The sequence below is a fragment of the Eutrema salsugineum genome, unplaced genomic scaffold (assembly GCF_000478725.1).
Source record: "Eutrema salsugineum unplaced genomic scaffold, Eutsalg1_0 scaffold_8, whole genome shotgun sequence".
Lineage (NCBI taxonomy): Eukaryota > Viridiplantae > Streptophyta > Magnoliopsida > Brassicales > Brassicaceae > Eutrema > Eutrema salsugineum.
The window spans coordinates 9,589,385-9,601,650 of NW_006256414.1; the positions used below are offsets into that span (position 1 = coordinate 9,589,385).

The 12,266-nt window shown below is 41.8% G+C and overlaps 1 non-coding gene across 1 annotated transcript; it reads left to right on the forward strand.

Annotated features, from left to right (window-relative positions):
* Window positions 1-2,390: 2,390 nt before the first annotated feature.
* LOC112082350 lies at window positions 2,391-2,496 on the forward strand. Its single transcript, XR_002897014.1, has one exon. It is a non-coding gene; the product is annotated as a small nucleolar RNA R71 (small nucleolar RNA).
* Window positions 2,497-12,266: the final 9,770 nt, after the last annotated feature.

Sequence of the window (12,266 nt, forward strand, 5' to 3'; positions counted from 1 at the left end):
AGAGTCTGCAAGGGGTCTTCTTCCGAGACTGCTGTCATGGCATTGCACAACTTCTTTGGATTATCTTCCGCTCTTCCTAGCAAGACTCCTGGTTGCCTCTTCATTGAATTTGCAGTCTGACCTATCTGTTCTTCCAACTTCTTGACATGGGTTGTAAAAGATTTAAACTTCTCGTTCAAGTCATTGTATATACAATCGATCCTCAATCCTATTTCTCTGATCGACTTGTCATTTCCTTGAGAAGTCTACATCATGTTCTTTTCAAGCGATTTCATTTGGTTGCTCAGCTGGGAGAGGGTTGCTTCTAATGAGCTGGTTTATGCCTAATGAGGATTGAAAGGTGGTCTTTTTTGGAAATTTCCTCCATAGTTCCCATTTTGGAACTTGTTTGGGAAATTCCTTTGCTGCTGCGGATAAGGCTGGTTCTGGGGGTTCTCGGCTCCTTGGCTTGATAACACCTGATTTTGACCATTTTTATGGATCACTTTCAATATCTTATGCAGGTTTTTTTACAAAGTTTAAAAGTTTTATAAGTGTTTTCCATGTTTTGGAGTTTTAAAAGGCTTTTCAGGAAACTTGGGACTTTGGAGTGCATTTTGGAGTAAAAGTACATTTTTGGATAAATTCAGGCCGTCAGAAATTTTGCAATCAAAGAAGACCTTCTCACCGTCAGATCATCCCCAAATTTGGAGACATTATAGAAGCGACAACCAGCTTTCCAACACACTTGGAATCAAAGCAATCCAACGGTTAGATCTCAAGATATCATCAATGCACTGAAGGCCGATCAACACAAGCCCAGTCAAGCACAAGTGCTTTCAACCGCGGCCAGCCTTCTTCCCACCGCGGCTCAGCCTTCTTCCCACCGCGGCTCAGGAGGTTTTACCCCCGGTGGATCAATGTCCAAACCTCAGGAGCCCAACTAAGGCCCAAGACACTTTCTGCACCCATTTTACAAGCCCTAGACGCCCAAGACTTGGAGAAACACTATAAATACTCATTTTTAGGTCTTTTGTAAGAGAGTCTCTTTCTTCTCTTTGAGAGAGAACTCATTCATAGTTTTAGGTTTTATTTTCATGCATCTGTAGAAGATTTTCATCGCCATACTGTCTTCATTAAGAGAAGTTTTTCTGCAACTTTGTTTCTTTTACTTTTTTTCTTCTTAGTTCTAAACCGATGATGATGTCTAACTCAGCCATGTCTGAGTAGTCACCTAGTTGGGTGAAAGGGTCATCCAAAGGGATCCCATGTCCGAATGACATCTAGGTTTTTAGGAAAAAAGGATTTTGATTTTAAACATGATTCTCCCATTCATCAATTCTCAAAGCGGTAATTCTGGATTGATCACCCAGAATCCGATCCTAGGTTTAATCCGAGCCACGAGAGTGTTGTATCTGGGTTGCCTGAACCAGATCTTATGGACGTCCTGTCGTAAGAGACGAAAGCTACCTACGGAGGATACGTAAGCAGAGATGGATTCCGATCTACAAAGCATGATCTTGTTCTGGCATGAGAGCGAGAGTTAATTGCCATGAATGAGTGATTAGATGATTAGGGTGACGAGAGTTGGCTAATCTTACATGTTTCTATCCTAGTTTCAGAGTCATAGAAAATCCTTGCCTAAATTCCTTGTGTTTTAGAACATGAACCCTAAAGATGAACCTTGAACCCAGCGCTTTTTACTTACTGTTTTTCAACCGATTTTTACTTAAAGCTCTTTTTAATTCTCTGCATAATTAGATTAAGTGACAAACCAAAACCCTCTTTTATTAGATTAGATTTACGATTGTTTTTAGCATCAGTTAGGAGTCCTCAACACACAGATCTCTGTGGATTCGATCCCTAAGTACTACTGTGTTTGCTGTGCACTTGCAGCTTGTCTAGGGTAAAACTTGTGTTGACCACTGCACTCACATCATGACTCCTGTATGAGAGATTGTTGAAGTTGGCATTCCTGAAGTTGTGGTTGAAAGCTGGACTGAATCGGCCCTGATATGCTTGAGCTCCCATGATATTAACTTCTTCTTCTTGAGAATATATGTCATCATCTTCATATCTTCCATCTTCTTCATTTCCTGCAGCAATATCACAAGCATGTATATTCTTATTTTTAGATTTAAGAAGTTGACTTACCATGCTTGACTTACCATGCTTGACTTACCATGCTTATTAGCTCAGCAATCTCCTTTGACTCATGACTAATGATAGTCTTCTTTGATCTGTCATACTCAGGATTGTTGTTGCTGTTGGCTACAGCTAAGTTTTCGATGAGTGCTCTCCCTTGTGTCATAGTTTTTGAACTAAAATCTCTTTTGCTGGAAATGTCAAGAGAAAGTTGATACTTCTGCTGAAGCCCTCTGTAGAAGGTGCTTAGCAGGTTTGATCCAGAGAAACCATGATGAGGGCAGTCTCTCTCATACTCTTCAAATCGCTTCCACGCCTCAAAGAATGATTCTATTGAGCCTTGTTGGAAACTTTGTATCTTGTTTCTCATTTGGTTCGATCTTGACTTGGTGTAGAAGTGGTTCATGAAATCTGACTTGCAGTCTTCCCATGAAGTAATAGAACTAGATGGCATAGATTTTAACGATCTAAAAGCTTTATCACTTAGAGAGAAAAGGAAAAGCTTACACTTCACATAGTCTGCAGTGTCTGCAGCGGTTCTCACCATTCCACAAATTTCTTCAAAAAGATCTATGTGATCCATTGGTTGCTCAGTAGAGATTCCATGGAATGGATTTTGCTTCACCAGAGAGACAATCTGAGGTTTTATCTCGAAATCTCCTCTTGCTGGGGTAGAAACTTGAATAGTTAGTTTATTTTGGAAGTTCTGGTGAGGTGCATCAAAATCGGCAATAATTCTATTGTGGGGCTGTCTTCTCGCAGGATTGGCAAGCTGTATGGGTCGATTGGCCTCTCTACCATTGGGTGGATGGTTTTCATCATTCCTTTGTTCTTCGGTATCGACCTGGTCTTGTCTCCTTTGATTATCAGCGGCTTAAGCAGCATTTCTAGGGATTTGGTTTCCCTCTCCATCGAGTTGTGGCTGGCCATCTGCTTCATGAGCAGCCTCTTGCTCATCTTCGTGAATGGAATCATGGTCAACATCTCTAATGTGATAATCTTGATCACGGTTTAAAAAATCTTCCTGATGGGCATTCAGATTGGTCATCTTGAGCGTCCTTCGTCTGAGTTTCCAAAATTATCTTTTGTGTTTGTCGATCTCGTCTAGGGGCAGTACAATTTTGGCAGAATTTCTCCTAGTTTTCATGCACTTGAGAGCAAGAAAGCAAAGATAAAAAGAGAAGTTAGAAAATCTCCAGCAGAACTCGAAAATCTTGTGGTCGAGAACTGAAATTAAACTAAGAAATTAAATCAACAGCGACAAATCTCTGGCAACGGCGCCAAAAACTTGATGTGGGTGCCGTGGGAAACTACAAGTTTAACCCTAAACAAAGCTGCAAGTGCACATTAAACACAATAGTAGTTAAAAACAATTGCTGCTAACTGCTGCTAAAAACAATTGTAGACCTAATCAGATAAAAAATGGGTTTATGTTTGTCACTGAATCTAACTAAGCAGAGAATTAAAAAGCTTGAAATAAAAATCGGTTGAAAACTATATGAAAAACGGCGCTGGGATTAGGGTTCATCTTTAGGGTTCATGTTGTTTGACACAGAGAATTTAGGTAAAGATTTTCTATGACTCAGAAACTAGGATATTGATGGGCTTGCGGGCTAGGGTCCTCCTTAAGTTTTAAATTTATAAAACCCTAGTGTCTGCAAGTGCACAGATGCACGTTGTAGGACTTAGGGTGTCGATCCACAGGGAGGTTGTCTAATCTGCAAGAAACAACAAACTGGGAAGTAAGCTAACTCAGAAACCAATAAAATATTTGCGGTTTTTAGTTAAGATCCTAAACTAAACCTAATCTAATATTCACAAGAGATGCAATGCATGATGAATTTTTAGAAGAACATCTAAAGCATATCGACTCAAACTAAAGACTCTTAAACTCATAGGTGGCGATTTAGACTTCTCCGGTTTACTCTAATCGATGTATGGTGGTATTTCCAGTTAGCTTCCGGGCGATTTATATTCATCTGTTTCTGGAAATCTGCATTGAAATAGAATAGACACATGTATGATTAACCTACTGTCATCACCTTAATCAACTAATCTCCTAGATCTAGCAATTAACTCTCGCTCTCATGCTAAACTTAAGATCATGCATTGGACATTGAATTCGTCTGTTCACATCTTCTCTATGGGTAGCTTTCGACTCCTATAGCGACTATGTTCTTCTGAAGCTAGGTATGGATGATCTGATACAGCACTCTCGTGGTTCTGATCGATCCTAGGCTCAGAGAATAGGTCATGAATCTACTCTCATGCTTTACGAATAACTTAGAAGAGATGAGATCCAGAATATGGCTAAGAACAATAGAAATCCTAATCAATATATATGCTTGTCGATATCTTCAAACAACTTGACTCTTTGGGACTAATCTACATGATGCAATGAATGATAAAAGACACAGAAGAATGCAAAAGAATGAAACAGAAAAGTTAATAAGATAAAAGGAGGAAGAACAATGGATCTGGGGAAGAATCCCGATCTCCATCGCCTAACTCTAGAAAAACAGAGTTTGGTGGCTCAAAATCTCATTACAGGAGCACACACCCGTTTAGGGCTGCTAAACAATGTATTTATAGGTCCTAAGGTCTTCCAGGTCTCATTTAGGGCTTCTCTGAAGAGAAATGGCGAAGTGGGCTTTGATGTTGGGCCTTGTGGCTTGTCCTAAGGTCCACCGGGGGTGGGAGTCTTCCAGGGCAGGTAAAACATGTGTTTCCCGCGGGTGAAAGTCTTTCGGGACTGGTGAAAGTCTTCTGGGACTGGTGAACTGGGTCAACTTGTTTTCCATGTATCTTTTGATTGCACCGTTGGATCTTTGTGATGTAAAGTGCTATGGAAAGCTGTTGTCTCCAAATTTGAGCTGGATCGGACGGTGAGAAAGTCTTCATTTGAGGTTGAACTTCTGACGGTCTGACTCTGAGCTAAAGATGTGGATTTCTTCCATTTTGCCATCATATTCCCTAAGTTTCCTGAAAAGAGCCTTGAAACTAAAAATAAATGGAAATCACAATAAAAGTTCCTAAAACAAAGTAAAACCTTTGAAAAATCATTTGAAATCAATGGTCAAAAGTGGTCAAAATCAGGTGTTATCAACTCCCCCAAACTTAAGACTTTGTTTGTCCTCAAACAAAACAAGATCTAATCTGGAAAAATATCATTCAACAAAAATGAGAGGGAACTCAAAAATATCAGCAACCATACTTCTAGACCTTAATTATGGAAAATGCATCAATCAGATCAAGTCTAGAAAATTCTCACCAAAATACAAACATAACTAGTTCGTTAATCCGCCATGCAAATCCACACACTTATAACTAACTTCCAGTCAACTAGCTCTTAACATTCATTAAAGGTTTCAGTGGTTCTCATCAGAAGGATATTAAACAAGGCATTCAAGGTTAGATATCAAAAAGGCTTTTTAATGGTAGGCTGATGTTTTTAGGGTTACCTTTTTCTGGAGAGACAGGACATTATGCAAAACAGCAAGAGAGGATGGAATTATAAATGCCCCCACAGTTTCAGTCACATTCTTCTTGCTTCAAGATTTCTGATCTCCTTTCTTCAGGTTCTCCTTATAGTTCCCCCAGACTTGGATTTTTGTTTAGGTTGTGAATCCATAACTCCTTAAGTGAATACCTATTGCCTTGGCTCAAGTGATTTCGGTTTCTAAGACTCTTTAAGCTTTTAGTTTCCTTTCCTTTCTTTCTTTTTCTCTTTTTCATTTTTTTTCTTTTTTTCTTTTTTTTTAGAAAGGGGAAACTGCCTTTTGACTTAGGGAGCACGAAAATTACCTTTAAGAATGAGCTTTTCTGAGGCATCATAAGATTTATGGCACACTCCCTTCTGGTCTTTCTCAGTCTTTCTCTTAATTGACTGGAAACTATGTTGTTCCTCCCTCTCCGGCGTGTTTGCACATATCTGTCAAATTAGACTCAAAAGAATGCAGGAGGTTATAACATAAAGGTTTGGGTTAAGGGTGTGGTACCAGCTAAAGATGACATGGCCATCTAGGACAACAAAGAGTGGTATCAATAAGGAAAAGATGTCCTAGATGTATATCATGATGCCTTTTTTAAAACCAATGATGAGAAAATTAGATGTCAAGATTAAGTCCAAGTAAACTGAGCTAGTATATCCTGGCAGAAAAGATCTTCATGAATAGAAGTCCTCTGGTGGGATTTAGTAGTGTAAGTACTCTAGCTACTACCTAGTCTAGTACTAACCTTGAAAGAGCTTTTATGAGTGATTGGTGTAGAAGCAAACAGGTTGGTTATCATCATTTGATTTTGTAATTATTCCCTCAAAATGTTTTTGACCTTTGAAAACACTTTTTGAAACGCTAAAGACTTTGAAAAGGTTTAAGAAAATCGAAAGATTGAAAATTTTTAAAGAAAATGCATAATGCAATGGCTCATGCAAGAAAAGATGGTTAGAAAGGGATGAAATCCTCCCCCAGACTTAAATTACACTGCCCCTAGTGTGAAATAAATTAGGAAAGGATGAGATATAGAGTATGTGAAAGATTTAAAAAGTTTAAGGAAAAGAAAACTTACCTGGTTGTGGTGGTGTTGCTTGATCAAACTTGGATGCTAGGGATCCAAAACTGATTTGAACAAGGTGGTGGTGGTGGTGAAGGTGGCCAATGATGAATTTGAGATGGCCAAGGATGGATGAAAGTGGCCAAGGTGGAGTTGAAGTGGCCAAGGTGGCCGGATGTGTTGGCCGCGGATGAATACATCCCGGCCGCGGTAGGATGCGTGCCAGCCGCGGTTGAGGACGTCGTGACCGCGGCCGAACCTCCTTTGACCGCGGTCAGCTCCTTTTCTTCTCTTTTGTTTTGGTTTTTTATGGCATACTAAGGCCTGTCTAAAATAAGAACAATCTTGTTTTCTAATGCGAGGCCTCTAAATGCATCGGCCACTCCCCTAGTTGCAACGATTCCGCAAATCACCACACAGGATCATCTTGGCGATCTCGCACCGATCTACTGACATACCATCACATAGCATCGGACTGCCTTACTGGCAGCACTCGGCCAAGGGAGCTACCCTTCGACCCTCTAAGTCCTCCGTGGCCTTCTCCACGAAGATAAGGTATGTGGACGTGCCGACTGCATCTACTCTAAGAACATATAAATCCTACCTTGATTTATACTTCCTAGATGCATCACCAAATAACGCACAAACAATTAAATATGACATGCAAGAGGTCCCTTTACTTGCATTCATCATTTAATTTACCAAGTATCATTTCTATCCGGTTTTCCTTAAAACCATATAAAATACTACGTCAAACCTTTCACCGAGCACATCTTCAGACCAGAATAACACTGTCCCGGTTATTCTTCCGACCAGATCTGCATGTTAGCCTATTAACATACACAAAACCAGAACTCACCCTTAACGCAGGTTCAGCACCGATCTTAACCCCTCTTGTTCCTAACTCCGGTATTCCTCTAGATCTAAAACCATATAGATCTAATGAATAACTAGCCTAGGAAAAGATTAAAACAGAAAGGGTTTACTCTACGGCTTACCGACCGTTCGCTAAGCTAGCAATAGATCGGTGCGAGGTCACCAAGATGATCATGTGTGGTGATTTACGGGATCGTTACAACTAGGGGAGTGGCCGATGCATTTAGACCCCTCGCATTAGGAATTGAGTTTGTTTGACATATAAGGAGTTATGTCATAGAATGCTTCCGCATGTGCATACACTGATTGTGTGTTAGATGGTGTATCAGTCAGGATGTCTGATACCATGTTTGATGTTGTGTATGATTACATGATGATTGCTTTGAACTGTTTGTATGTTTATTGTGAGTTCTTTGCTTTCATCTGATTGTTGAGCTTCAGCTATTTTCGGGTTGGGTCAGGGTGACTAACCGTAGAGGGTTCGTGGGAGGCTAGGCCGCCGGAGTAGTTTGACGTTATGAGTGTAAGCATAATAGATTGTATTATGTAAGACTATTTTGACTCGAGCTCAATTATATGTTTTTGATAACTGTTTGTAAGTATACGTTACTTAGTATTAATAAAGATGATTTTATGGAAATCCTCGCCTTTCGTGATAAATCGAATCGGGGGTGTTACAAAATTTGGTATCAGAGCTTGCTAGGTATAAGTCATTGTTTGAGGGTGTTACAAAAGTTGGTATCAGAGCATGGTTCATGATCATGCTCATGGGAACGAGTTTTCAAATGTTTTATCGAGTAAAAAAAAAGAGTCGCACTCACAACTTAGGAAACCGGTACGTCCGACGTTTAGATTGGTAGGTGGGGTTAGGATTTACCTTTTTGTTCGATGCAGTGGAGAGATGCAGGTCGAAAGGAGGTAAGCCGGGGAGCCCACTAACTATGGGAATCGAACAGGCGTTGGTTATGGAATTGATCACTTTGCGGAGTCAAAGGTGATAGATCGAGAGGGCATAATGAAAGTAAGGTGAAACTTTAGAGTTCTAGGAATTACCTTAGCTTTCATGATCTTGTGAGATCCCATGCCAGGTACGTATGGGTGCTAACTCTCTCTTGTGTGATTGAGTTTGTGTGAAAGTTGTATGTGAAGTCAGTAGACTAAGACCATACGCAATTTTGAGTGAAAGTCGTATGTGAAGTCAGTAGGACTGAGACCATACGCAATTTTGTGTGAGAAAGACGCACGTGAAGTCGGTATGACTAAGACCGTGCGCAACTGTAAAATCGTGTGTGAAGCTTTGGGAGCTAAGACCGCATGTGGTAGGACGGAAAGTCAATCGAACTTGTTCAAGTTCCGCCTGGACCGATCCATGGTTCCCTACACAAAACCGTTAGTTCCTATCTACCGGAACTCACCTTTTTCCTTGACGGACGCTTCCCGAGCGTTCTCCCGTCTATCGCTAAACTCGGACCAAAATCCACCTGACTCGGCTACTTCTATCGGCTAAACTCTCCTGCTCGGCAATCCGGTCGATCACGGTAAGCTCTTATCGGACTATACCTCTCTTTTACTTAAGTTTTTCTAAGTTTTTGCAGGTATGATTCGGAATTATGGTTTCGGGTCCTATTTATAGCCGCGGTACCACCGACTTTGGTTCAGCACGTGTCAGCCCAAGCGTTCTTCCGGCCGTGCGTCAGCGCCACATGCCAGAGTGCGCGCATGCACGCTCCCATGTAACGGGTCTAGGCCTAGGTCTAGCCCGTAGCTCGCAACAGTCAGCAACGGGTTTAATCCAACGGGTTCGAGAGGCACAACAACGGGATGAGGAAATGTGCAAAATAGTGGAGAAACTACGAAATCCGGAAAGAGAAGATGTAAGTGAGCATCATCTAGCTGAGGATGGAACGCTTCTACTACGGGGTAGAATCACGGTTCCATAGGAAGATGGTCTAAGGGAGGAAATCCTAAGGACGGTTCACCAGTCGGTGATAAGTATACATCCGGGAAGCACCAAGATGTATAAGGACATTTGACGGTATTATCACTGGAAGGATATCAAAAGATCAGTGGCAAGATGGGTAGCCCAATGCCAAGCCTGTCAGCGTATTAAGGCGGAAAATCAAGTGCCTAGTGGTATGTTGTAAAGTTTACCCATACCAGAGTGGATGTGGGACTCGATTGCAATGGATTTCATCGGAAGTTTACCGGTAGCGAAAGGGCGAAACAATAACTTCATCTGGGTTATTGTGGATTGCTTAACAAAGGTAGCACACCTGATAGCGATCCGTGATACAGATAACGTGGAGCTTCTCGCGGAACTCTACATTAATCAAATCATAAAGCTTCACGGAGTTCCAGCCACGATAATCTCGGACCGGGATCCAAGATTTACGACAAAGTTTTGGAAAGCCTTGCAAGGGGAAATGGAGACGGAGCTAAATATGAGTACGGCGTTTCATTCGGAAACAGAAGGACAAGAGAGAACGATTAGAACCATTGAGGATATACTGAGGGCGTGTATCCTAGAATGGGCTGGGATCTGGGAGGACTACCTACCATTGGTAGAATTCTCCTACAACAATAGCTTCCACGCAAGTATCGGCATGTCTCCATTTGAAGCACTTTATGGAAGACCATGTCGTACGCCGTTATGTTGGACGGAGGTAGGAGAAAGGCGAATATTTGGGCCAGAGATGGTAGACCAGTCCATCGAGATTATACAAGTTGTGCGAGACAACATGAGAAAGGCCCAAGACCGGAAAAAGAAGATGCCAATCAGAACCGAAGGGAGGTGATATTCGAGATAGGAGATCTCGTATATCTAAAGGTTGCAGCACAAAAAAGAAAGGATCGTTTCGGAAAGGTCAGTATGCTCGCAACCAGATATATTGGTCCATATCGTATTCTAGGAAAGGTTGGAGAGGTGGCATATAGGTTACAAATTCCAGAAGATATGCACCTGCACCCGGTGTTCCATGTCTCCATGTTACGAAAACATGTACCGGACCAGAATACGATAATGACGGAGCCTATCGAAGGATTAAGGCCAAACCTTACCTATCCTGAAGGATTTATTAGGATAGGGGAACGACGGGAACGGGTGCTTAAGAATCGCACCATTCCACAAATTCAAGTGTTCTGGGGAAGACCGAACAGACAAGTAATAACGTGGGAAGATGAGGAGCGATTCCGAGAAGAACATCCAGAATACTTTGAGGAAGGCACAGTAATGGAGCAAGGGGAACCCTCACACTCTTAGTTAGAATTCGGGGACGAATTCTTTTAAGGGGGGGGGAGAATGTAACAACCCGGTCATTGAGTAAGCACGGACAGGCGACCGCGGTTAAGTGCTGAGTCGGGAACGGACCAGGAAAAATCAAGTAAAGGCCGAGGAAGCAACTTTGGTCGAGCAAGAAAGGATTTAGCCGAGGGAAATAAAAAATTCTGCCAAGAAAATTAGATTTTCGCCGAGGGATCAGGTTCTGGCCGAGGAAGCGTGAGCAAATCAGACCGTTGCGGGGCAATAGTAAAAATGCGGAAATCTGATGGGGGTTATGTGCGGATATGAACAGATGTGGCTTGTTCTGGTCCACACATTTGGCGCAGAATTAAGGTTGATTAGTGTTAGGTCTGATGACTAAGGTTTAAGAGTTTTTGACAAGTGTTTAGCATGTGGCAAACATGCAGAACCTCCCTGAAACCTATAAATACCCCTTCCTTAAGCTCAGGAAAATTCATCTCAAAATCTGAGAATTCTTGAGAGAGAAAATAGTGAGCGAAAGGAGAAAGTTTGGGTATTTGGTGATAGGATTCTGCTTTCGGGAAGTGGTCACGCGGTGCTAGCTTAGCGAACGGTCGGTAAGCCGTAGAGTAAACCCTTTCTGTTTTAATCTTGTCCTAGGCTAGTTATTCATTAGATCTATATGGTTTTAGATCTAGAGGAATACCGGAGTTAGGAACAAGAGGGGTTAAGATCGGTGCTGAACCTGCGTTAAGGGTGAGTTCCGGTTTTGTGTATGTTAATAGGCTAACATGCAGATCTGGTCGGAAGAATAACCGAGACGGTGTTATTCTGGTCTGAAGATTTGCTCGGTGAAAGGTTTGACGTATTATTTTCTACGGTTTTAAGGAAAGCCAGATAGAAATGATACCTGGTAAATTAAATGATGAATGCAAGTAAAGGACCTCTTGCATGTCATATTTAATTGTTTGTGTGTTATTTGGTGATGCATCTAAGAAGTATAAATCAAGGTAGGATTTATACGTTTTTAGAGTAGATGCAGTCGGCACGTCCACATACCTTATCTTCGTGGAGAAGGCCATGGAGGTAGGAAGACTCAGAGGGTCGAAGGGTAGCTCCCTTGGCCGAGTGCTGCCAGTAAGGCAGTCCGATGCTATGTGACGGTATGTCAATAAATCGGTGAGAGGTCACCAAGATGATCCTGTGTGGTGATTTGCGGGATCATTGCAACTAGGGGAGTGGCCGATGCATTTAGAGGCCTCACATTAGGAAACGAGATTGTTTGACATATAAGGACCTATGTCTTAGATTGCTTCCGCTTGTGCATACGATGATGCATTATGATTGATTGTGTGATTGTTTGTGTGGGAATTGGGAACTAATGTGTGTTTAGTACCCCCGGAGCTCACTGAGTATTGCTAGAATACTCATGACTCATTTGTTATGCAGGTGACCAGTAGTCGGGAATAGCTCG